This window comes from Dendrobates tinctorius, unplaced genomic scaffold, assembly GCF_039654945.1.
Source record: "Dendrobates tinctorius isolate UK_male_01 unplaced genomic scaffold, ASM3965494v1 ptg000016l, whole genome shotgun sequence".
Lineage (NCBI taxonomy): Eukaryota > Metazoa > Chordata > Amphibia > Anura > Dendrobatidae > Dendrobates > Dendrobates tinctorius.
In genome coordinates this window covers 33,879,875-33,904,484 of record NW_027361684.1, presented here as the reverse complement: position 1 = coordinate 33,904,484, position 24,610 = coordinate 33,879,875, and the positions used below count along the sequence as shown (strand labels likewise).

General features: G+C 46.1%; 1 protein-coding gene across 3 annotated transcripts in view; it reads left to right on the top strand.

Annotated features, from left to right (window-relative positions):
- The first annotated feature begins 11,492 nt into the window (after nt 1–11,492).
- Nucleotides 11,493–24,610, top strand: part of INPP5K (inositol polyphosphate-5-phosphatase K) — a 103,856-nt gene continuing 90,738 nt past the window's right edge. For all 3 annotated transcript variants that reach the window (XR_012228907.1, XM_073565652.1, XM_073565651.1), the window contains exon 1: nt 11,493–11,641. The gene's annotated coding sequence lies outside the window, so the exon portion shown is untranslated. The remainder of the gene's footprint in view (nt 11,642–24,610) is intronic.

Here is a 24,610-nt window from a genome sequence, read left to right as displayed (position 1 = left end):
TACTCTGGGGTCCATTATACACTGTGAGGACTACTGTGGGGGTCATATTGTTTGAGGGAGCAGTGGCCCCATCATACTGTGTATAGAGCAGCTGTGGGCCCCTCATACTGTGTATAGAGCAGCTGTGGGCCCCTCAGACTGTGTATGAGAGCTGTGGACCCACCCTGCTATGTATAGGACAGCTGTGGTCTCTTCATACTGTGTATAGAGGAGCTGTGGCCCCATCATACTGTGTATAGGGCAGCTGTGGGCCCCTCATACTGTGTATAGAGCAGCTGTGGGCCCCTCAGACTGTATGAGAGCTGTGGACCCACCCTGCTATGTTTAGGACAGCTGTGGGCTCTTCATACTGTGTATAGAGGAGCTGTGGACCCATCATACTGTGTATAGGGAAGCTGTGGGTTCCTCATACTGTGTACAGGGGAGCTGTACATTGGGAGATTCAAGGGACATTATTAAATGTTAAGTGGGCCCTTAAGAAGCATTATTGTTATAGGGGCACTTAAAGTTTTGTGACTGTCAGAGGTGGCATTTCTTTCTAGGAACTAAATGTGGACATTGTTTTCACAGTAGTTGCATTACTATGCGGGGCAGTAAGAGGAGCACTGTTTTTGTACAGCAGGTGCAGTTCAGTATTGGGGTATCTGGAGGTTGTGCAGGCAAGGAATAGATGGGAACGGTGCTGGAAAAGTGAGAAATCATGTGTCTGTTGTAATATCTACAGTCGAGTCGTGGCTGGAGAAGTTGTCATGTCGGTCTGGGCTAGATGGGAAAGACGGGAAAAGTGAACGTTTACATCAGAAAGAACATCACCTGTAAGTCACCATCAATAACTGTAACCTATATTTTCTGCAGTAGTGATATCTAGCACCATATGGAGGTAATACAGTAAGTGATGTTTTTTCAGAGACTTATTTTCAGTAATACCATGGTCATCGGCTGAGGTTCCCCTATGCCCACAATTAGTGTGTGCCACTATAGTTGTAATCAAGCTTACCTCATTAGGTGCTCAGATGTTTGCGCCCCAAAGCGAAAACCTTAGCTAAGCCTCTGCTAACAGAACTCTGCTCCTGCTCAGACACCTTACTTCGGTGTAGTGCGTCACATTTCCATGCTTTTACAAAACACATAAGAGAGACCGAAGATTCGGCACTGCTCCATAACCCCAAAGCAGTTCCATGACTGCTATTCAAGTAGAAAATCACACACCTGGACCGACCGCCAAAATACCATCAGAACGGATGCATCCTCTGAAAAACACTTGGGTCAAGCAATTTCTTAGGCGAGGGTCATACTGCGTTGCAGCAGCCCGTTCAACGCATAGCGTTAACGCCATAGCATAACGCGATCGCGTTATGATTCATCTGTCCTAGTGGTGACAGAGCCTCAGACGCTGCAGCCCGCGTCCGAGGATCCGTCGCTGAATGACGGCACATCGCTAGCGCATGCCGATTATGGCATGCATTACGATGCGCCCAATTAATGGGGGTTCATGGCAGCGTTAACGGACTGCATTACACCGCGTTATGTCGCGGTGTAACGCAGACGGTCTAACGGACTGCCATGACGCAGTATGAAGCTAACTTTCATTGATGCCTCGTTATTGGCTCTAGCTTTTCTGAACTTATTCTGCTGCGATTGCATTTTGCCTTTAAATTCTTGAACAATTTGTTGATTTTCTTGGAGGCCAAATTGAGGATACTTGGTTTAGTATTTGGTTTCAAAATGCAGATGCATATTGTACTATAATAATTTCCACAATTGGATGTGTTAAATAAAATGGTCCTGTGCTAATAAGATAATCTTATAAATGTGACCCTGCTGTGTGCTGTGTAATGGCTGTGTCTGATTGTACAGGAACATGGTCTGATCATACCACAGCTCCAGGAAAAAAAAAAGCATACAGACATTACAACACGGGACAGTAAATTATTAATTTTTTTTTTAAGTAAAACATTGTTTAAAATAAATCTGGAAGGGAATTGTTTTACCTCACAAAAAAGATAATCTGTGATGCCATGCTGTGCTATCTGTATACTCCCTTTTGCTTCCTCCCCTGCCGTGGAGCTGTGGTATGTTCCTGCATGATCAGACACAGACATTACACCAACACAATACAATGTCCCCATAAACCCCCATTTCATTGTATGTCCCCACATGGCCCCTTTACATAGTATTATGTACCCACACACAGCCCTTTTCACACTAGTATGTCCCCACACAGCCCCTTTACACATTATTATGTTCCCACACAACCCCCTTGCGCATTATTTCCCTTCACATCCCTCTTGGGCAGGATTATGTCCTCAGCGTTTCCCACAATGTACTGTCAATATACAAAAAAAAAAGTAAAGCTCCTTGCCTAACCCCGCTGTTTACTGAAGCATAGCAGGTGCAATGCAGTGAAGTCATGGCGCCTACTGCACTCTGACGTACAGGCCTCAAAATAGGACATTCTCTGACCCTCATGGATCTCATTCTCAGATCCGTGATTTTCACAGATGTGCAAATGGATCTATAAAACTCTACGAGTAGTCCGTGTGCCATCTGATAAAAAAAATCTGGCAGCACACATTCATATCACACGAATGTGAGGTCGTGGCCTAAGGGATTTTACAGATAACATTGTCACTCCAAGTCACACAGTGCAGATACAGAATAATATTTACGGTACATCCAGGAACTTACCGCTGACATCTCATCTGATTAGTCATATTTTCCTGTTTCTTCTCCAACTGGTCAGACCTTCATGTCGACATCTCCCAGTCACAATTCGTCACGATGATCATCGCAACCCTGAAAATGACAAGGTCACATACACTGTATACGTACATGTCTCCCTCGCCCTGAACACACATGTACCCCACCATTAACATGCTATTAGTCACCACCAATCGAAATATAAAGTGATAAGCAGCACTGTGCCCCCCATTAACTATAATCTCTGCCTCCCCATAATGTAAATTATTCAGTCTCCCCAATTAACAGTAAGGCTATGTGTTCACATAAAATATGTAAGGTTTTACAGTACAAGCAAAGTAAATAAGATCCCTGAAGTCTCATGCACACGTTGCTTATTTACTCCTTGAAGATTTTCAGCCTTTTAAAATGTAAAGGAGGAACTATTTTTTCTTCTCTAGCAAGATGGCGACTACGCAATAGCAGCTATCGGACCACCTCTGTGTACATTGATAGCTGTGGGCGACATTTTCAAAAATTTTTTTTTTTTATACAATTAGGATAACCTCAAGCACATTTATTATTAATAGCACAATGAGAGGAAAAGGATGGCACTCACCATTACCAAAAGTGGAAGTCTTTATTTCATGGTTAAAAATGCATGGGCCGGGGAGCAGAGAGTGCGGAAAATGGCCGTTTCACGCTCCTGGGCTTCAACGGGTCATTAGGACCCCCCCTCCTATTTCAGACCTTCCTTATTTAAGACCCCCACTATTTCAGACCCCTCTCCTATTTCACAGCCCCCCCTCCTATTTCAGTCTGAAATAGGGAGGGAGGTCTGAAATAGGAGAGGGGGTCTGGAGAGGGTGCCTGCAATAGGAGGGAGGTCTGAAATAGGAGGAGGGGTCTGAAATAGGAGGGGGTGGTCTTAAATAGGGGTTGGGGTCTGAAATAGGAGAGAGGGTCTGAATGGGGGTTTCTGAAATAGAGGGGATCTGAAGGGGGGGGTCTGAAATAGAGTTGGTCTGAAAGAAGGGTCTGAAATAGGAGAGGGGGGTCTGAATGGAGTCTAAAATAGGAGAGGGGGTCTGAAGGGGAGGTCTTAAACAGGAGGGGGGTCTGAAATAGGAGGGGGGTCTGAAATAGGAGGGGGGTCTGAAATAGGAGAGGGTCTGAAAGAAGCGTCTGAAATAGGAGAGGGGGGTCTGAAATAGGAAAGGGGGGTCTGAAGGGAGTCTGAAATAGAGGGGGTCTGAAGGGGAGGTCTTAAACAGGAGTTGGGTCTGGAGGGGGGTCTGAAGTAGGAGAGAGGGTCTAAAGAGGAGTCTGAAATGGGAGAAGGGGTCTGAAATAGGGGGTATGAAGGGAGGGTCTGAAATAGGAGGGGGTATGAAGGGAGGGTCTGAAATAGGAGTGGGTATGAAGGGAGGGTCTGAAATAGGAGGGGGGGGTCTGAAATAGAGGGTGTCTGAAGGAGAGGGGTCTGAAATAGCAGAAGGGGTCTGAAGAGGGGTCTGAAATAGGAGAGGGCATCTGAAGGGGGTCTGAAACAGGAGGTTGGGTCTGAAATGGGAGAGGGGATCTGAAATGGGAGATGGGGTCTCATCAGGGTCTGGCATAGGAGGGGGGTCTGAAATAGGAGGGGGGGTCTAGAGGCAGGGTCTGAAATAGGAGAGGGTCTCATCGGAGTCTGGCATGGGAGGGGGGTTTTAAGGGGCTTCTGGGGGGGTCTGAAATAGGAGGGGGGGTCAGAAATAGAGGGGTCTGAAGGGGGAGCTGAACTAGAAGGGGGGTCTGAAAAAGGAGGAAGGTCTGAAGGGGGGTCTGAAATAGTTGGGGGGTCTGATAGGAGGGGGGTCTGAAATAAGAGGGGGTCTGAAATAGGAGAGGGGGTCTCAACGGGGTCTGATGGCTGATGGAGGGGTCTGAAAATAGAGGGGGGTCTGAAATAGGAGAGGGGATCTGAAGGGTCTGGAGGGGGGTCTGAAATAGGAGAGGGGGTCTGAAATAAGAGGGGGTCTGAAATAAGAGGGGGTCTGAAATAAGAGGGGGTCTGAAATAAGAGGGGGTCTGAAATAAGAGGGGGTCTGAAATAAGAGGGGGTCTGAAATAAGAGGGGGTCTGAAATAAGAGGGGGTCTGAAATAAGAGGGGGTCTGAAATAAGAGGGGGTCTGAAATGGGATGAGGGGTGTGAAATAGGGGTTGTCTAGGGAGGTCTGGAATGGGAGAGGGGGTCTGAAATGGGAGGGGTGGTCTGTAGGTGGGTGTGATATAGGAGAGAGGGTCTAGAGGGGGGGGTCTGAAACAGGGGGGGGGGGGGTCTGAAATAGGAGGGCGGTCTTCTGGCTCCTCTCTGTCACAGTAAACCTGTCACATTCCTAACTCCTACCACCAGGCACTTTTTCTCAGATCTATCTTCAGTATACTGTGTGCAGTGATGCCTGGGTGCAATAACGACGGCATGCCCCAATCAAGAGAAAATGTAACAAAGGTGTTGTCTGGGCTAGGGGCTGTAAAACACTTTGAGGTTTGGTTATGAATCTTATTTAATTTTGGGGTGTGATGCACTACCTGGTTCGGAGGTGCTGTAATGAGAAGCAGTAATATCTCCAAAGAACTTCTTGCAGGATGTGCTATTAATAAGACTGCCATCTGCTGGCCAGGCAAAAGCAAGCGGAACCAAATTGTGCTGGAAGATTTGAAGGAGTGATTTTGCTGGACTGGATCAGATGACCCACAGGAAGCAACTCCCTGATATAAAAGACCTGTTCGTCAAACCGCAGGGGGATGTGGTACCAGAGAAGAGAGTGGAGCAGACGTGCTCTAGGGATGTCGCTGAGGCCAGGATGACAGGCCTTAATGGGAAGCCGACGCTAGGGAAGGGGTGTACATCTGCTAACAAGGCCCAGATTCTGCTCAGGAGGGCTTCGATTTCTGTCTGCACTAGTCAGGACCGGGATCCATGCCTCACACAAGTAAATCCAAGAAGACCAGACCTCACCTGTCAAGACCTGAGGCCTAGTTCGCTCCGCTACAATCCAGAAGATTTCTGTTGGTCAAGCTGAAAAGATCCGTGAGGAGACTGCAACAGCCGAGGCCCACCTGCGACTGCAGAGGGACAGCGTGTGTGATCAGGGCCATCACTTCCAGCTATCATCTACGGTACCGGGGATTAGGGTATCAGATTGAGAGGGGGGGAGGTTGGTGCATGGGAGTCTCATTGGAATTTACAGTAATAGACTACATCAGGAAGAGACTTGCGGCCTAGCGGGAAAAGCCGATGACCCCCGCTAGGGCCAGATTTTCAGAGAGAGACTCACATGACTGGGTGTATCATTGTCGTAAACAGAACTTTAATGCTATACCTAGAAAGATTTCCTTAGCTTTTTTCAAGTTTGTTATCTTTGTTTGAATGTTAAGGCCCTTTTACATTTAGCGATGCACCAGCGATCCGACCCGGTCAGGATTGCTGGTGCATCGCTAAATGATCGCTAGTGAGCTTTCATACAGAAAGATGTCACAGCGATGCAGCAGCGACGCAGCGGACGATACTTACCATTCACACACAGCGATCCTGCGTCCTCCCGCCCGCCTCCACGCGTCGCTGGACGTCACAGCAGGAAGTCTCAGCAGGAAGCGCCCGACGAGAAATGGAGCCGGACATTCTCGCGCGATCAGCGATGAGCAGCGGGGGAGCCGGTCGTTGGTAAGTATCACACATAGCGATATCGCTAGCAATATCGCTATAACGTCACAAAACCAGTGACGTTTTAGCGATATTGCTAGCGATATTGCTTAGTGTAAAACCCCCTTTAATCTGCCTAGTTACTAACACTAATTGTTCAAAGTTATTTGAAGTCACGCTATATAAATAGAACTATCCCTTGAATGTTTGCACCTTGTGGCTTTGTGCGTTGCATCCAGACATCTGCATTACATTTGGCGTAGAAGCCAGGATGCGACATTCAGACAGAGATGGCGGACCAATCCATGACTGAGCCTGGCAGGGAGCAAATACCCTTGGGAGCCATGCTCAGCAATCTTCACAGGGAGCAGTGTGTCACTGTGGGACTGGGTATAGAGGCTGAAAAGCATGCTGTGCATGTATCCCCTGATCCCTTCCTCTCAGGCTGAGTTAGCCCTCCTGACCCTTGATAGGGAGGCCCAGCAGATGTTTATGTATCACCCACTTAGTCACCGTGACTTTGTGGACAATGTGGTAAAAATTCTGGAGGACATGCATGGCAGCACCACAGACCTAGGGCGCCTCTGCATGTAGTTGTTCCAGCAGGTCCAAGGGGAAAGTGAGACCATAGCTCAGTATGCTCCATATACTAATGCTTTGCAGGAAGTGATGGCCATTATCACCAAGAAGACTAAGACGGCCACTGAGGATTGTGCCCATTGGACGAAGTGCTGCGGGATTAACTAGTTATTGGACTATGAGATTCCTCCCTGAAGCAGATCTTATAGGAGCGACTACGCTTGAATACTGATCTGAGCTTCCTTGAGGTGGGGGCCAAAGCTAGAGTCCTGGAAAGAGAGACCCCTGTTCTGACTGGCACAGTCTGGAGTCATGAAGTGGTCAAGCCCGAGTCAACCCGCAATGAGCCCGACTGGGTGTGAGAGATCTGTTAATAGATCCGGGACATTCGAGGTGAGCTGGGCAGTATCAAGGGGACTCCTGCAGCTCTCCCTCTAGTTGATCACCCGGCCCCATGTGAAAAGAGGTCGGAGCAGGGAAGTTGTTTCTCCCAGTCACTGCCAAATCTTGCACATAAATGCAAACAAAGATAGGAGGGAAGTATATACCAAAAAGATAAGAAAGACTTTATCTTGTTAAAACCGACATTTTATTTGTTAGATAATCAAAGATAATGAAACTCATTTGTAAAAGTCACAAAACAGAGATACATAAATGCAAAAATAGCAACCAGCAGAGGTCCCTCAGACCAAAATTTTGGGAAAAGAGTACACTGAATTATGTCATCAGTCAATATAAATTTGCATTTGAATTATATGTTTAATCTAAAATAAGTGCACAGCATGACATAGTTCCCAAAAGGTTGTAAATATCTGCCTTGAGTGTAACCAAGGGATACAATATCATAGAAAAGGCTGCACTAATAAAAAATGTATATCAATAAAGTCTCTATAAAAAAGCACAAGGATCAAACTTGTGAATAGCTGTCATATCTATAGCTTCAAACAGATATAGGCTCAAAAAAGTGCAAAAGTGCGAAGTACATACAGATATCTTTTGCTAAGGTAATTACATCTCTCTATAAGAGTTTACAACACACAATGTGTGTATGTGTATATATATATATATATATATATATATATATATATATATATATATATATCTCCATGTGGCAGACAAAGGTTAGAGCCCTGAGTAAATATAGATAGATCACATAAGTGTGTCAGTAAAAAGTGCTCATTGTGCAAAAGAGACACATGAATAAAGAGACCGAAAGTGAAAGTAAACATGGCAGCTGATAAAGAGGTACCTGACGCGCGTTTCGCATAGGCTTCTTCAATGGGGTGGGTAAGTAGATTATTTTTGATTATCTACCAAATAAAATGTTGGTTTTAACAAGATAAAAAGTCTTCTCTTTATGGTATATACTTCCCTCCTGTCTTTGTTTGCATTTATTGTTAATAGGAAGTATTAATAGGCCTTAGTGCATAGTACACATCTTGCACATAGCCTATTAGCAGAGCCTGATAATGGCTGGATTATGCTCAGGAGGACTCCGAGTTCTGTCTGCACTAGTAAGGATCGGGATCCAAGCCTCACACGAGCAAAGCCTAGAAGACTAGACCTTGCCTGTCAAGAGCCGAAGCCTAGATTGCTCAGCTCCAATCTGGGGAGATTTCCGTCAATGGTCAAGCCAAGAAGATCCATGAGGAGACTGCAACAGGCGGGGCCCACCTGCAACTGCAGAGGGACAGCGCGTGGGAGCAGGGCCGTCACTCCCAGTTTTCATCTACTGTACCAAAGACGCCAGGGATTAGGGTATCAGGTTGGGAAGGGGCCGGCTGGTGCGTGAGAGGCTCACCGGAATTTGATAGACTACATCAGGAAGAGACTTGCGGCCTAGTATGAAAACCCGGAGAACCCCGCTGTTACCAGATTTGCAAAGCCTGAGAACTCATGTGGTGACTCCCACGACTGGGTGTACCACTATCGCAGACAGGACATTAAGGCTATGTGCACACATTGTGGATTTGTTGCATTTCCACAATGTTTTTTCCACGCGAAAATGCTCGATAAAAGCAATGGATTACGTAAGCAATGTTACACGTGAGATTGCGATGGGACACTCGGTATTAAATGGACTACTTCGGACATGATAGTATTATATGTTGGTTTATTTTTTTATTTTTGTTGCAGGAGATGAGGGAGTTGGGATTAGGCGTTCAGTAATCATGGTTAATTAAGATTCAATAAAGGAGTCTGTGTGATTATTTCAATTAAAGGACTTTATTCTGGCTGTGTGTTATTTACCATATAACTATAGGATTAGTAATGGATAGGTGTCTTATAGAACAGGGTTCCCCAAATCCAGTCCTCAAGGCCCATCAACAGATCATGTTTTCAGGATTCCCTTTGTATTGCACAAGTGAAGCAATTATCACCTGTGCAATACTAAGGAAATCCTGAAAACATGATCTGTTGGTGTGCCTTGAGGACTGGAGTTGGGGAACCCTGTTATAGAAGCTTCTCAATTACTAACCTGTGGGCTTGATGTCACCTGACAATACAAAGGTGACATCAACCACACAAATATGAATCCCACTTGCCACCGCTAAAGGACAAGTGGGAAGAGCGAGGCTAAGTGCCAGAATTGGTGCATCTATAAGATGCACCATTTCTGGGGTGACAGAGAGCTGATGTTTTTAGCTTGGGGGGGTGCCAATGCCAATATATATGGCCCCGTCCCACGTTATTAACCCCTTTACCCCCAAGGGTGGTTTTCCTGTCAATGACCAGGCCAATTTTTACAATTCTGATCACTATCCCTTTATGAGGTAATAACTGGAACGCGTCCATGGATCAGTTTTCTTTTTTAATACATTTTTCAAAAATTTCTACATTTGTGGGGGTTTTTTTTCAGTCAAGATGGCGTGCATTGTGTACATTTATGAGAAAAAAAATGAACTTTTTTTTGACTGTACCAAATGGCTCCAATGAAACAAAGAGTGAAAAATTTAAAGGGGTCTCCAGCTCTGACATTTTGTGTTGACTTGTGACAGCTGAAGCCTAAACAGCAGTCACATATCATGGCACACTACAGGTTGGGCATACATGACCCAGGGAAGCAGGGCTGGCGTCACCACCAGGAGCACTTGGGCAAGTGCTGGGGCCTTGAACGAACAGAGGGGGGCCCACTCGCCGTCGATGACACGGGTACGCTCTGTGGCACGTGAGTCTGTCCCTTACTTAAAACTGTTTGAAATACTATGATACTACTCACTTCTCACGGCTAAGCTGTGAATCGGAGTGGTCAAGGAGTCCAAGGTCAGAAGCCAGGAGGGTACGTCATAAACAAAGAAGAGACAAAAGCGCAGTCAGGTAACATTCCAAGGTCAAAGTACCGGCAGGCTAACGGATCAGAGCTGAAGGGGTTAAAAAGGCAGATGGTCAGAACGAAAGCCAAGGTCAGGCAACAGATCAAGCATATAGAACTCAAGGCACAGGAAAGCACAAACCTCACAGGCTGAATGGATGTCTGGCAGAGTTCTGGGAGACACAGAAGCATGGCAATTATCTGGAATAATGAACACTTGGGCGACAGCTGACCCCTCACAGTCTCAGATTTGACAGTCGAGCTGTCAAACAGCTCAGCACGCCCCTGTACCAGATTTTATGGCCAAGCTGTCAATCACAGTATTGACACCTTCAGTATGCCGTTACACCATTGCAGGTTCAAGTCCCTATATGGGACATTAAAAAACTAATATAAAAGTTGAAATCACCTTCTTTTCACCAATTTAAAATTAAAGAAATAAAAAAAAACATATTTGTTATTTTTAAGTCAAAGTTTGATCTCTGAAAAGATAAAACATTTAACCCATATGGTAAACATTATAAGACAAAAAAAAAACTATTTTTTTCGGTTGTCATACTTTTCAGTAAAGAGCAAAACATCTCCTATACCCCATGAATGAAAACTACAGCTCAATGCAGGGAAAAAAGAGCCGCCTATGGCCCCGCGATGTAACAATAATGGCCTCTGAAAATGGCAGCGCAAAACAATTGTTTGTTTTTTACAAAGTTATGTTTTCTTTAACCAATAAAATATAAAAACAAAATGTAGACGTTTGGTGTCACCATAATCGTACAGACCAGGAAAATGGACACTGCCTAAACAATCCCACAAAACACTAATGGCCGAGATGTGAGGGCACGTCACCACTCTGCTGAAGTTACAAACTCTGTGCTAAAATAAATGATGTCATTAATTCATCTGGCAAAAAAGAAGGCGTCCTATGGCGAGGCTAAGCTATGGATCCAGGAACAACGGATGAAAAAATGGAAAGGTAGTAGTACCACTGCTGACATTTTTTAATGGCTAGAGACCCCCTTTATATATGACAGCAGCTGCTCTATCAAAGTGGAGCCGTGTCAGCCATCTTACAAGTAGACTACAACACACCCCCCCCCCGGGTATCTGTAATACAGGAATGACTTAGTGTCGCCATAGAAACGGTAAAGGCCAGCACTAGGAAAACACTGCCAGTAACAAAGATGGCGTCCACGTCCTCATCAGATTCAGCCAATTACGACACTGAAGTGAACACAACCACCCGGTGATGTCAGTCACGTGTTAAACATCCGGGGAAGCTCCGCCCACGGAAGGGAGTCAGGAGGTGAAGAAGATATAGCATCAAAACAAACCGCAGTAAAGTTGTCAGTGAGACAAGAGGTCGGATCGGGAGAAGTGGGGACAGGTAACGTTGTTGTTCAGGGCCTGCGGGCGAGTGTTATGGTTGCTGGTGTCATATGTCTCTTGTGATGTGTTTAAAGGTGAGGTATGCCGGTGTAAAATGCTGCATGAGTGCACTTCATGCAGATATGTACATAGGCGGCGCCACCACTGGGACAGCAGCTCACCCATCTCTGTATAATATGTATGAGAACATAACTGGGAGTCACTTGCTTCCCTGTACCCCGAGCTCCTGACACCCCCCAACCAACCATCCCCCGAGCTCCTGACACCCCCCAACCTACCACCCCCCAACCTACCACCCCCCGAGCTCCTGACACCCCCAACCAACCATCCCCCGAGCTCCTGACACCCCCCCAACCTACCACCCCCCCCGAGCTCCTGACACCCCAACCTACCACCCCCTGAGCTCCTGACACCCCCAACCAACCCCCCAGCTCCTGACACCCCCAGCCTATCACCCCCCGAGCTTCTGACACCCCCAACCTACCACCCTCCAGCTCCTGACACCCCCAACCAACCACCCACCAGCTCATGACACCCCCAGCTCCTGACACCCCGAACCTACCACCCCCGAGCTCCTGACACCCCCAACCTATCATCCCCGAGCTCCTGACACCCCCAACCTACCACCCCCCGAGCTCCTGACACCCCCAACCTACCAACTCCCGAGCTCCTGACACCCCCAGCTCCTGGCACCCCCAACCAACCACCCCCCCCAGCTCCTGACACCCCCAACCTATCACCCCCTGAGCTCCTGACACCCCCAACCTACCACCCTCCAGCTCCTGACACCCCCAACCTACCACCCCCCGAGCTCCTGACACCCCCAACCAACCACCCCCCCTGCTCCTGACACCCCCGAGCTCCTGACACCCCCAACCTACCATCTCCGAGCTCCTGACACCCCCAACCTACCACCCCCCGAGCTCCTGACACCCCCAACTTACTAACTCCCGAGCTCCTGACACCCCCAACCAACCACCCCCCAACTAACCACCCCCCGAGCTCCTGACACCCCCAACTAACCATCCCCCCGAGCTCCTGACGCTCCTGACACCCCCAACCTACCACCCCCCGAGCTCCTGACCCTCCCCCCCCAGTGTGTGTGAGAACCTCCCAGCTCCTGGCCCGACACAGATGACATGTCCGGCCACCTCTGGTATGTTCTTATGCTGTAATGGCCAGGGAATGTAAGCTGCCTCCCACATGGCGGTGTCATTTCTGTGACTGCACAGTGAGGACAATGTACGAGTCACGTGTAGAGGAGGCAGTTTTGGTATTTCACCTGTCATTATTAATGATTTTGAAATGTCCTTATTTAAATGCACCTTGGCTGCAACATCAAAGATGGCCTGCAGAGTTTGTATGTTCCCCCATGTTTGGTTGGGTTTCCGCACACATTCCAAAGACATCCTAATAGGGAATCTAGAGTGTGAGCCCCAATGGGGACAGAGATAATGTCTGTAAAGCGCTGTGGTATATGATAGCGCTGTATAAGCAAAGCATAATAAATAAACGTGGCGCTGTTTTTGGAGTAAAAAAAAAAAAGTTTTCTCCCTGTTTTTCTTCTGATACAACCCCCTGTATGGTATATTCACACACCTCACCAGTCACATCTGGAGGCCCCCTGCTCGTACCCGAGGACCGTCCACCTGCCTTTACATCTGACTTGTTTCAATCTGTTTTTCAAATGATTCGGGAACAGAATTGTGGTGACGAGCTGAGAGCATTCTCCCCTGTGCTATAAAGCAGCCGCAATTCTTCTCAGGCTCCAAAGACATTTTTGTTATTCTGGTAATGCAGTGTAAGTGCAGTAATACGTTCACTCATCGCCATCTTCCTTTTTCTAGCGCCACTCTGGTCCTTTTCTTTTTTTATATATGTAGTCACATGACTAAAATTCCGGTTCACATTGACCTCCTTAGACTTGCATTGTAAAAGCAACTTCAGGCTCACACAGAGCGCAGTGTTACCCGACAGATTGCTATATCAGTCGTGTGAGACGATCAGAGCGGGGCTGATCAAGTGAGTATAGTGCAGACTGATGTCGAACCACAGTGCTCAAAATGACCTCGGATCAGGAGAGTCGCCGGCCGTCTGCGCCCTAAAGGAAGTTACATTAGCCGGGGCAGATCACGTGCCATGTAGCACCAAGGACTGGAGGCCACTCATATAGTCCTCTATATATGCTCAAAACCACAAGCTTTTAGAAGAGCCACTTTCTGACCCATGCATTCCTTTTAGAGAATTGATAAATTTTATTTTAGCAAAGTTCTGCTTCCACTATTCTTACTATCGTAAGGCATGTTATATACGTTTTGGCATCATTCAGACATCAGATTTTCACCTCTGTGTTCTATCAGGTTTTTTTTAATACTCCTACCTTACCCCTTGTAGTCTATGGGGCTGTACCACACGCTCCAATAGACGGAGACATGTCCGAATCACGGAACAAACTCGCCAATACAAGTCTGAGTCTGCCCCAAAATTGCCCAGCCATCGGATGCCATCTGTGTGCTGTCTGATTTTCATGTTTGTTTCAGATGTGAAGTCTTCTCAAGCCTTTCCTATTCAAAAAGAAAAAAACTGATGAAATTCTGACGTAAAAACAGTCACACGCTGAACAAGCACTGATGTGAATCTGATCCAGAATGCTAATGGAAATCAATTAGGTTTTTTTGCGTACAAAAAAAACTCGCTGTCTGAATGAACCCTAAAGCGCAGGTGCACACCATCAGGAATTGGCAGCGCTTTGGATGCAGCACATGTCCACTGCGTACAAAGCGCTGCCGTCTATTGAACGCAGATGAATCCGCAGGTGTTCACTGAAGCGTGAGGATGCAGTACATTGTACGGATAACAATTATCTTGTGGAGACTCGCTTCTCCGCAAGAGAAATAGACAGGCTGCGGTCTGGAAAGACGCACCGCATGCCCATCTCCGCGGGTGAGCCACTGGCGTCTCTGGAAGCATAGTGGGCATGGGATTTCTTGAAATCCCATCCACTATGCTATAACATCTGTCCGCTGCAAGTTGGACGCTGCACAAGTACGCAGCGTCCAACCCGCAGCGTTTACTTGATCGTGTGCACCTACCCTTAAACTAAAGTTATCTGAACTCCCCGATATCAGCAGCATCCAGCAACAGTTTAATGTGTATGAGGCCTCCCAAATCCCTCTTAACAGATGAAGTCTGGGAAGAGAAGGATCTGGCCTGCTGAATGTGAGCGGTCTGTCCTTAGATTCTCCCTGGAAGAGAACTCTGTGGCTGTTTTAGAGAACACAGGAATTGGGGAGTTAGGAGTGAATGGAGCAGCAGTCACGCATGGGCACTGTCACTCTATTCCAAGGAGGAGAAAAGTGCCTCATTATGTGTGTCCAAGGCCCTAACTGATCTATTCATTATCACCTATTCTGTGGATAGGGGACAAACTTGTTTCCACCAGTTAACCTCTTTAGGTGTACTGGCCCATGCCACAATCACATTAAAGGGAATCTGTCACCCTTTTTTTCGACTATGAGCTGCCGGCACCGACATCAGGGGCTTATCTACAGCATTCTGTAATGCTGTAGATGAGCCCCCCCCCCCCCCCCCCGATGTAACCTGAAAGATAAGAAAAAGGAGTTGGATTATACTCACCCCGGCGTCCGGTCCGGCGCCTCCCATCTTCATATGATGCCGTCCTCTTCTTTCCTTCCTGTCATGGCTCCTGCACAGGCGCACTGCTCTGCCCTGTTGAGAGCAGAGCAGAGTCCTGCAGTGCGCAAGCGCCAGGAGACGTCTGGCGCCTGCGCACTGCAGGACTCTGCTCTGGCCTCAATAGGGCAGAGCAGTGCGCCTGCGCCGGAGCCACAACAAGAAGCAAAGAAGAGGATGGCACTGTTAGAAGATGGGAGGAGACAGACCGCAACACCCATCGGACCAAGACCGGACCGCCCCCGGGTGAGTATAATCTAACTCCTTTTTTACTCTTCGCCACGACAGCACCCACTTGGAGAGAGGGATCCGCCCATAGGAACAGGAAACCTACAGAGATAAAAGAGGGCGGTCCGCCTCTCCTCCTCAGTTGGTTTCCTGTTCCTATCGGAACCACAGGATCTCTACAGAAGACATACATGGGCCAAGGAACCGCCTGTGCAGTGTCCGTGCGAACGGCAGGGGTTCCGGTCCAGAAGCAGCGTCGGGGGAGTGCTGGAATCCAGCTCCCCCCTCGTCTGAGACGGTGGCAGCGCAAAAAGAAACACCGGTACCGGGTGGAGCCGACCGGGGGTTTTCTTATATGGATACACGTCACCGGGATCTTGGAGGCAGCCATCCCGGTCCGTGTGGGAGTGCGGAGCCGAGATAGAGAAGCTATCTCTGGCGTTCTGAAACAGCGAGGACGCAGGTACAGCGCTGGGAAGAGGTAAGGAGGAACTTCCGGGTTACCGGAGGTTCCTCAGCGTACAGCGCATGCGCGGTCTTTCACAGCCGCGGAATACCAGCAGAGGAGCACTCCCCGCCCCCTCCGGGGGAAAAAAAAAAAAAAAGGGACATGATTTAATATTGCGGCGCCGGACGGTGTTTCCAGGCCAGGCGCAGGCTAAATGAATGCACCGGAAGCAGGCGCACCTGGGAGGGGGAGGTACCAGGTACTGAAGGGTGGCATAAAAAACCGAGGGGGATAGTGATAGAGCGTGCAGACATGTCTTCCCCAAGACAGGACACGCATCCCCAGGCAGGTGATACAGCGGCAGCGGAACGGCGAGGCTCCTCGGATAGGAGCCACAGAAGTCATGCCAAAAGAATCCCTTCTCAGCCTCCTGAACCGGTACCTACAGCTTCTCTGGGTGAGTGGACGTCTCTCTGCCTATCAAGCTGTTAAAGAACCTCTCTCTCGCTCTCGCTCTCCCTCTCTCTCTCTCCTCTGCTATGTCCACCATAGGCTAAAAGGAAGGAAAAATCAAAAAACAAGGAATGTGCCCTCTGTACACGTCCTTTACCGGACTCTTATACAAAGAGGCTGTGCAAAAAATGCATTTCTGAAAATACAAAACAGGCTTCAACATCAGCCACAGATATTAGGGCTATAATAAGGGAGGAACTACAGGCCCTAACCCAGTCTAGCGGCATATCTAAGAAAACTAAGAACCAGTCCCTCCAGTAGGAGGGAGACTAAAATTTTTCCTTCAGGAATGGGAGAAAATCACGACCAGCCCTTGGGTCCTGGGCATTATTAGAGAAGGACTAAAATTAGAGTTCCATCATGTGCCCCGTAACTCAGTCATCGTAACATCCCTTAACTCCCCAGTCCAACAGCGGGCCTTAGAGACTGAAATTTTCAGTCTTCTGGACAAAAAAAGTCATGGTCCAGGTGCCAAAAGGACAGGAAGGGAGAGGATTTTACTCCCCTCTCTTTCTGATACCTAAACCCAATGGCTCCTTCAGGACGATAATTAACCTGAAGAAACTGAATACTTTTGTAACAAATCATAAATTTAAGATGGAGTCTATTAGATCCGCAATTAAGCTCCTTTTTCCCAATTGTACGATGGCAGGCCTGGATCTGAAAGATGCCTATTATCATCTTCCCATCCATTACAGATTTCAGAAATACCTCAGAGTGGTGGTCTTCCTCGAGGGCACCATAAAACACCTTCAGTTCACAGCCATGCCATTCGGCCTTTCCATCGCTCCAAGAGTCTTTACAAAGGTGATGCTGGAAGTGATGGCTTTCTTACGCCAAAAGGACATGCTGATAGTACCCTATTTGGATGATTTTTTGATAATAGGTAACTCAACTAAACAATGTAATGAACGAGTGGCTGATGCAATCTTATCCCTACAGGCTCTTGGTTGGGTAATAAATTTCAAGAAATCCAGAATCGAACCACAATCAGTTCAGTCCTTCCTGGGTCTTCAGCTAGACTCCATAAGCCAAAAATGTCTGCTACCACAGGTAGAGATTACAACAATTAAAACGAAGGTCAGATTAGCGATAAACGAACCACACATGTCGTTAAGGGATGCAATGTCCCTCCTGGGGTCCCTTACTTCCTGCATCCCGGTGGTTCGGTGGGCCCAATTCCATACAAGAGATTTACAGCATCAAATCCTCTTGGAGGAGATTCAGGACCAGGGGAATTTAAGTAAAAAAATCACTTTATCTCAGATAGTCCTAACCTCCCTAACATGGTGGCTAGACGAGAATAACTTATCGGGAGGAGTACCATGGGTAGTAACACCCTCCCGTATAATTACTACTGACGCCAGCCCCACAGGATGGGGAGCCCACATGGGAAGCACCTTCACCCAAGGCTTATGGGATATAAGGGAAGAGCACGATTCATCAAACTTGAAAGAGTTAAAAGCAGTGGGTCATGCATTATATCATTTTCTCCCACAGTTACAAGGAGAGAACGTAAGAATCCTGTCAGACAACACCACAGTGGTCGCATATCTGAACAGGCAAGGCGGGACTCGATCAGTCGCATTAATGTCTTCCGCAAGGAAGATCTTGTCTTTAGCCGAAAAACATTTTTCATCTCTCTCAGCCCTCCACATAAGAGGAGAAGACAATGCGGAAGTGGATTTTCTAAGCCGCCACACACTGCGGCAAGGAGAGTGGTGCCTGAGCCGGCAAATATTCACAAACATCGTGTCACTATGGGGCCTTCCCCAGATAGATCTCTTCGCCACCAGGAAAAACAAACAAGTGCGAAGATTCGCCTCTCTGAATGTGACAGACAGCCCAGAAATCCTGGATGCCCTCCAGGCCCCATGGCGGTTCAAACTGGCATATGCCTTCCCCCCAATCATACTACTACCGCAGGTGATCAGGAAGATCAGGGCAGAGAAGGCACGAATAATCTTAATAGCACCATTATGGCCTAGGAGACCGTGGTTTTCATGCCTGCGGGAAATGTCAGTGACCGACCCTAGGGTGCTTCCTTCAACCCCCAGGCTACTCTCGCAGGGGCCATTCTTCCATCCTCATGTGGACAATCTCCACTTGACGGCTTGGAACTTGAAAGGGAAATGTTGAGGGCAAGAGGTTTTTCGGAAGGGCTAGTCAACACTCTCCTACAAAGTCGGAAATTGGCTACAACAAAAATTTACACCAGGGTGTGGAGAAAATTCCTAGAGTTTCACACAGCCCCTGATTCCAGAGAAATTCCAATAACCGCAATCCTAGAATTTCTACAAAAGGGAAAAAATTTAGGACTATCTGTTAACACTCTAAAAGTCCAGGTGTCGGCTCTAGGGGCCCTCTATAGTTATAATGTGGCAGGGAATAGATGGATTACCAGATTTATCTCGGCCTGCGAGCGGAGCAAACCGGTACACATACCTAGGGTCCCTCCTTGGGACTTGAATTTGGTGCTGGAGGCCCTTACACGTGCTCCGTTTGAACCATTAGACTCAATATCCCTTAAACACCTATCTCTCAAAACAGTATTGCTAGTTGCACTAACCTCAGCCAGAAGGGTTAGCGACATACAAGCACTATCGATAGAACCCCCTTTCCTATTAACATTCCAGGATCAGCTAATATTAAAACCAGACCCCCTCATACTTACCAAAGGTAGCAGGGAAGTTCCATAGATCACAAGAAATCCACCTCCCCTCATTTTTTAGTAACCCTTCTACTCCAGAGGTAGAGAAATTTCATACGCTAGATGTTAGAAGAGCAGTATTACAATACATCGAGAGACCTAGCAGCTGGAGGAAGAGTAGAGCTCTATTTATTTCCTTCCAGGGCCAAAAGAAGGGATTTGAGGTCACAAGGGGTACCCTGTCACGATGGATCAGAGATGTGATCAGTCTGGCATACTCCGCGAGCAATGAAGATCCCCCGGAAGGTATCAAGGCACACTCCACCAGAGCAATGGCTTCTTCTTGGGCAGAGAGGGGAGATGTCACAATCGAGTCTATATGTAAGGCTGCTACTTGGTCAACGCCCTCTACCTTTTATAACCACTATAGACTGGAGTTATCATGCTCATCCGACCTAACCTTTGGTAGAGCGGTCCTCGGCACGGTGGTCCCTCCCAGGTGAAGGTCTCCGAAAGTCTCTCCAAGTGGGTGCTGTCGTGGCGAAGAGTAAAAAGCCGGATTACTTACCGGTAATGCTCTTTTAATGAGTCCACGACAGCACCCGTTCAGTAACCCTCCCTAGAAGTTAACATAATAAATATATATACACCATCTTAGTTATAGAAATAGAATGAGCATATAGAATAATATAATGGCCTAATAATTGGCGGTCCTCCGGGTACTCTGAATTCCAACTGAGGAGGAGAGACGGACCGCCCTCTTTTATCTCTGTAGGTTTCCTGTTCCTATGGGCGGATCCCTCTCTCCAAGTGGGTGCTGTCGTGGACTCATTAAAAGAGCATTACCGGTAAGTAATCCGGCTTTTCTTCTCTTTCAGGTTACATCGGGGGCTTATCTACAGCATTACAGAATGCTGTAGATATGCCCCTGATGTCGGTGCAGGCAGCTTATAGTCGAAAAAAAGGGTGACAGATTCCCTTTAATATAACAATAAATACAGATATGCTCTGAGATTTTTTTTTTTGCGCGTTTTTGAGGGCTTTTTATGCGTTTTTTTCCGGAGCATCCACATTCTCATAGAATGTAGTTGGAAATGCATTTTTTATCGCAAAATTAATGAACATGCTGCGGTTTTTACCGCAATGCGGTTTTTTTTTCCGGAAAAAAACGCATCGTGCACAAAAATTGCAGAATACATTATAAGAATGGAAAGCTTAATGTATGCGTTTTTTAAGCTTTTTTGCATGGGAAAAAACCCGAAAAAACCCTTATGTGGGCACACAGCCTTAAATTGCAGCACAGATCCTTAGATCAGGAACAGAACAGACATTTATAGGACATTACAGAACTTTTCCTAATTATGAGAACACCGCACATTCTGCTTTGTACTACTGTACTAAGTGTATTATATATTTTAGGAGTTTGTCCAATTTATACTGACTCCATAGCCCTATCTCTTCCAGTATTTGTGGATAGTACATTCTGATTGCTTTAGGGACAACATCTTGGGTTAACCCCTTTACCCCCAAGGGTGGTTTGCACGTTCATGACCGGGTCAATTTTTACAATTCTGACCACTGTCCCTTTATGAGGTAATAACTCTGAAACGCTTCCATGGATCCCGGTGATTCTGACATTGTTTTCTTGTGACATATTGTACTTCATGTTAGTGGTAAAATTTCATTGATATAACTTGTTTATTTGTGGAAAAAAACAGAAATTTGGGGAAAATTTCGCAATTTTCCAGCTTTGAATTTTTATGCTCTTAAATCACAGAGATATGGCACACAAAAAACTTGATAAGTAACATTTCCCACATGTTTACTTTACATCAGCACAATTTTGGAAGCAAAATTTTTTTTTTGTTAGGAAGTTATAAGGGTTAAAATTTGACCAGCGATTTCTCATTTTTGCAACACCCTTTTATTTTTACGGACCACATCACATTTGAAGTCACTTTGAGGGGTCTATATGATAGAAAATACCCAAAAGTGACACCATTCTAAAAAGTGCACCCCTTAAGGTGCTCAAAACCACATTCAAGAAGTTTATTAACCCTTCAGGTGCTTCACAGGAATTTTTTGAATGTTTAAAAAAAAATATGAACATTTAATTTTTTTTCACAAAAAAATTACTTCAGGTCCAGTTTTTTTATTTTACCAAGGGTAACAGGAGAAATCGGACTGCAAAAGTTAGGGTATGTGCACACGCTGCGGTTTTGCTGCGGTTTTGGCCCTGCAGAACTGCAGCAGTTCCGCAGACATAATACTTTACCATGTTAGCCTATGGGTTTTCAAAACCGCAGTGCTCACGCTGCGGATTTTTACCTGCGGAAAAGCTGCGTTTTTTTTTCCGCAGTATGTCAATTGTTTCTGCGGATTCTGCTGCAGTTTCATACCTTTAACATAGTAGAGGGGCAAAACCGCAGGCCAAACCGCAGCAAAACCGCAGGTCACTTTACCTGCGGTTTTACCTGCGTTTCCGCGGGAAAAAAACGGCAGCAGAATCCGCAGCATGTGCACTCACCCTTATTGTGCAATTTGTCCTGAGTAGGCTGATACCTGATATGTGGGTGTAAACGACTATTTGGGCGCATGGCAGAGCTTGGAAGGGAAGGAGCACCATTTGACTTTTTCAACTCACAATTGGCTGGAATTGAGATCAGACGCCATGTTGCATTTGGAGAGCACCTGATGTGCCCAAACAGTGGAAACCCCCCAATTATAACTCCAACCAACACACCCCTAACCCTAATCTCAGCCCTAACTCTAGCCCTAACCCTAATGGGAAAATGGAAATAAATACATTTTTTTAATTTTATTATTTTTCCCTAACTAAGGGGGTGATAACGGGGGGTTTGATTTACTATTTATGGCGGTTTTTATGTTTGGCAGCTGTCACACGCTAAAAGACGCTTTTTATTGCACAAATAGTTTTTGCATCACCACATTTTGAGAGCTATAATTTTTACATATTTTAACCCACTGAGTCATGTGAGGTCTTATTTTTTGCGGGACAAGTTGACATTTTTATTGGTACCATTTTCGGGCACATGACTTTTTTTGATCGGTTTTTATTCCGATTTTTGGGACGCAGAATGAACAAAAACCAGCGTTTCATGAATTTCTTTTGGGGGGGTGCGTTTACACCGTTCCGCGTGCGGTAAAATTGATGAGATGGTTTTACTCTTCCGGTCAGTACAGTTACAGCGATACCTCATTTATGTTTTTTTTTTTTTTTTTTGTTTTTTTTGTTTTGGCGCTTTTATGCAATAAAAATAACTTTATATAAAAAATAATTATTTTTGCATCGCTTTATTCTAAGAGCTCTAACTTTTTTATTTTTTCGCTGATGACGCTGTATGGCGGCTCATTTTTTGCAGAACAAGATGACGTTTTCAGCGGTATCATGGTTATTTATATCTGTCTTTTTGATCGCGCGTTATTGCACTTTTTGTTCGGCAGGATGATGATAAAGCATTATTTTTTGCTTTGTTTTTTATTTTTTAAGGGGTTCGCTAAAGGGGTTAACTAATGGGACAGCTTTATAGGGCGGGCTGTTACGGACGCGGCGATACTAAATATGTGTACTTTGGTCATTTGGTAGAGTGCAATCCTATAAAAAATCGCCTCAATGTTTCTCTATGGTGCATCTCACATCTGCCGATTTTTGGCATGTGAAAACAATCGCTCCCAATTGCACCTGAGCATTGGATCGCACGCACCCATATAAGTCTGAGTGCATGTGAAACATCACACTGCACTAGGATATCACCGGAGTGCAGTGCGATTCCCTCCAACACTGGCAGCAGAAGAGATGGAGAATTTACTCGCTAATGGGAACCCAGCCTAAATAGCACTTTGCAAATAATGTATTGGTATCTACTCAGCATTACCCCTTGTGGGATCATTATTATATCTGTGCTTTATACATAACATTTTTGGGGGGTTTTTTGGGCTGCAATGTGTATCGGCGTTACTCACTGGAGAGAAAATCGTACGAGTGCAAGCTGATGATAAATCGGATTGCACTCTGACAAATGTTATTCAGTGTGTGACATCTCATTTGCGATTCTTTTTTTTCTCATCCGAAATCGGACTGAGAAAAAAAATCGATTTTTCTGATGAGAAGTCAATGGATGTGATAAAAAAACCAGACGGAAAACGGATGGTGCGATTAAAAATTGCATACAAATCGAATGACAATTGCATATTTTTGGTCCGTTTTTTACTATCCAGAAAACAGACCGTTTTTTTTAATCGCAAATGGGTATGAGCCCTAAGTGTGACATTCATGCTGAGCGAGCAGCACGGACCGGATATAGCAGTGCGGTGGAGCTGGTCTTAATGGTCACACCTGTATCAGCTCAACACGAGAGGCGAGAGTATGTGAGACGGTGGACGGGCAATCAGAGCAGGTAGCACAGAGAGGGGAAAGTCCTCAGATGCTTCCCCCCGAAACATTGTCAAAGGTGTGTTTCCCTCATCGTCGATCAATGTCTCTGCGCTCCTGCTTAATCTATGGAAGTGCATGTCTGCACAGGAATCATCCACACCCAGGATCTGTCTGCAAGTCAGAGGCTGTGTGCCCACGTTGCGTTTTTTTGTTTGTTTTAATGTTTTATTTATTGAAATCTGCAAGTTACATCCGAAAGAAAGCAATCAACAAAGTAGCTTACAAAATTATTATATAACCTACAAATTCCGCTTTTCGGGAGTTAAACAGATGGTTTGAAATATCAATTCATGGCAAAAACTATTGATATATAGAGGTTTAAGGACAACAACAGCCTTAAAGGAACTTCCAGTAGCAAGATTATCTGGGTTCAAATCTGGGTTCTTCCCATCCACACGCCCCTGCTACATCACATATGCCATGATTTCAAACAAAGATGAAGAAGAACAAAAAAAGAAGAAAAGAGAAAAAAAAAACAGTATAGGGAGTAAAGGGACAGGAGGTCAAGTAATTAGAGGGAGAAGTTGGGAGATAGGGGTGGAATATAGGGGAAGTAAGGAGAGGGGAACACTAGGCAACAAGGGTTTCGTCCACTCTGATAAAGCCGAGCAAGGAGGCCACTATAGCCTTATCAACTTCTACTAATGGATCTGAATCGGGTCCATGGGTGCCATACTCTTTCAAAAGCTGAAAGTGAGCCATTCACCAAGGCAGCCAGTTTGGCTACTTGATATAGCATATCTACCTTCTCTTGCAATTGGGATATAGATGGAGTGGTAGTTGTCTTCCAGTTCATAGGTATCAAAAGTTTCGCTGCTGAAAGAATGTGTTGAGTCAACAGAGCAGTATTCTTATGTCCAGTTGGTGACAGAAAATTTAAGAGCACTATCTCCGGTGTCAATGTAAGCTTTTTGCCCACAATTTCCCCGATATAATCCTCTACTAGTCGCCAGAACTGCAGCAGGGGTGGACAGGACCA